We start from the raw sequence: 3,070 nt of genomic DNA on the forward strand, positions 1-3,070 counted from the left end.
TTAAATCCCACTTTGCTTGTCCTGTACTTGCACTCTTGGCTAGGAATATACTGTTGGCTATTGTCAGCATCTACTGGATTAAACTGAACATTGGTCTGATCTGATACGCCTCTTTTACCTAAATGATTCGGGTCATCTTAGTGTACAAATTATTCTTATCTCAAGGGAACAAGGACTGTGATGCTTATTTTTTGCTGCAAAACACTTATCATGTTTGGAGAATATTTTATTTAAGCAACCAGCCAATAACAGCAACCAGAAAAAGTTGTCAAAACTGGAACCCAGCTTGTAAATGCTGGTTTGTTACATTAGACAGTTTGTAGAAGGGGCTGGTGCTATCTTCTGCATTTCAAACTGGGCAACTTGACAGCGGGCTTGTGGCACAGAGGAAAATCAGTGAAAGGGCTGCTGCCGGCTCTCCCTGCTGGTGGGCAGGTGAGACTGGGCATGAAGGAAAGCTGGCACTCGTGCTCTTCTCTTTCGTTAAGCTGAGTACCCTTCCCACCTGGAGGGAATACCCCATGCTATGGGCAGGCCGCGAACAACTTGTATTACCGGGGGCAAATGGTGTGTTTGACCAGAAGACGGAAGCAATCAGAGATTTAACGGGCAGAAATGACAAGCTCCTGCCTCCACATTACTGCATGGCTGGTATCTAATAAAGAGCCTTGTGAAAGAGGAAAAGTATCAGAAACAAGGATGTGGAGATGGAGTCCTCAGATATTGTTATTTAGCACTTGTAATTAAAAAACAACAATGAAGCCAGGAAAAGTTAATAAATAAGAATGTGAAGACCTGACCTAGATAATAAACCCTTCTGTAACTACTTACAAAAAGAAAAATGCACTGAAGAATGTAAGAATGACAGGGAAACTTCATATCAACGAGCAAGTGCTTCAGTACTTCACTTTGGGACCAAAACATAGATACCAGGGTGTATAACTGCTTAATTACACTGTGAAATGTTTAGTTTCCCAAGCATTTGATATGACAAGAGGAAGAAATAAACAGTACTCTTTGCTGTGAAGGTAAAATATTCTGGCTGTTAATTTGTTGCTTCAACATGAACATAACCAACTCACATAATTTATTCAACTGCCCTGGCAGAACCATAAAGGAACAATAAGTCAAAACCCCAAATCAACCAAAACACAAGCTTGAGTCTTAATTCACAATATATCTCAGTTACATGCTCACCAATGAAACTCAATTTAACCAGATTATCCTGAGCTAAGCTCTCCTGAAAACTGTAGTAAGAGTGAACTGACCTACTTTTCGGTTCTTATTGTTAAGGCGGTATAAAACCTGCTGCTGAAACCATCTACAATTTACCTCTGAGGACATTTTCAAGTAACTATTTTGGCTATGCACTGAAGCCAATGAGTACATACAGAAGAGCTCCTTGTGTTTCATTCTCTCTAACACACCTGCCTGCTTTTTTTTTTGGTCTTAGCAATGCCACCTGTCAGTCAATTCCCATGCTAACATAAGTGATAGATATTTTTATTCTAGGCTATGACTGAAACTCTAGGAAGTGTGAGAGTTGCCTACCAGTGTTAGAAGGACACTAGATTTTTAAAGGATTCCTCTCCCAAACAGAAGTTCTACATAAATTATGCATTTGCTCATACAGGCTCTTATATATGATTATTTTCTGAATGAGTACCGGAGGCTTCCTTCATGCTTGGAGTAGATGTATAAAACCATATTGCTTTGAACTATATTTCTGAGTTAATCCAAGTAAATGGAAGTAAAATAATATAAATAAATAGCAATAAACAAACAAAATAGTGAATTAGATTGTGACTGGATGTTATCAGAGGCTGCTTTTCCCCTTAATGAGACCCTCTGAAGGCCTGCAATACCTGTTAGCTCCTCTTTTAACCAGGAAAGCTGACATAAAGTTTTCTGTGAGGAGTCTCATCTTTATAGGGTGATTTATTTCAGGACATGAGGACAGAACTATGCTGACTCCTCCAGTGACGCATGGCCCGTTTGTTCTCTCATCCTCTATTTAGAGGAGAAATGGACATGTGGGTGTTTCTGAAAATCAAAATACAGAGTAACTCACCAGGCAGAACTCAGCCAGAAAGATGGATGCTTTGTAGGCTTAGGTCTATTTCTATATACCGGGTTAGGTTTCAGTCCAGCCTGCTGTTGAAGACAAAAAAGGGTTTTCCTATACATCTTGCAGATCTATTGCAGTTTCCAAGGAGAGACTGGTTTTACACATGGTACAAATGATATTTACTTTTTTATTCTGGCACTTGTGGTACAATTACATGTGCCTTTTAAATAAAAATTTAAGATCCCCGCCCTACAGTCTACAAAACCAGAGATGATTAACCTCTTTGACATCACTGACTTCATTTGTTTGTGGAATGCTGCTCATTCACCCTTCAAATTCCCGCTCACCTTTTCTCAGTATCTTCCTAATTTCCAACCACCACTGTCAATGTACATGACATGTACCATGTTCCTTTCCATTAGCATCACTTTTTCTGCATTGCCAATTCTTGAAGTTTTAGGAATGTGGCCAAACTGAGGAGGTAAACGTGAGCCATTTTGGGGCCTTTGTCTTTGGCTGCCTTTCTCATTTGTGAGGTGTTTCTGGCTGAAATAGTAAGTGGCATGAGGAGAAAAGTAGGCTCCGTGCTGTTTCTAAAGCTCTCTGTTCCATGAATGACTTATTTAGCTGCATAATAATGTTTTAACTACCTTCTTGATTCTTTAAAGTGTTTCTATGGAATATTTGCATCCCAAATATCCCTTGGTGGGACACTGAGTTTGACCATGAGATTAGGTTTTAGAGCCATGTGAGCATAGCTGCCGTCATCTGTCCCCTTACTGTCCATTCTTAGCAGAAATGCTGAATTTGCTTCTTGTTCAATTTCATGCTTTATTTAGGTTGAAGGAGTTCCCTTTTCTTTGGATATTTCTGAGCTTGCTTCTGAGAAGCAATTACTTCAGATGTCACAAAATTTCTTTCCTTAAACTGTGCCTCTGTGTTATATTTTACCAGTTAATATGAGGATCATTTAAATCATTTGATAGGAGAAAGGACTTAAAA

The sequence above is a fragment of the Egretta garzetta genome, unplaced genomic scaffold (genome assembly GCF_000687185.1).
Source record: "Egretta garzetta isolate BGI_Z169 unplaced genomic scaffold, ASM68718v1 scaffold639, whole genome shotgun sequence".
Taxonomy (NCBI): Eukaryota; Metazoa; Chordata; class Aves; order Pelecaniformes; family Ardeidae; genus Egretta; species Egretta garzetta.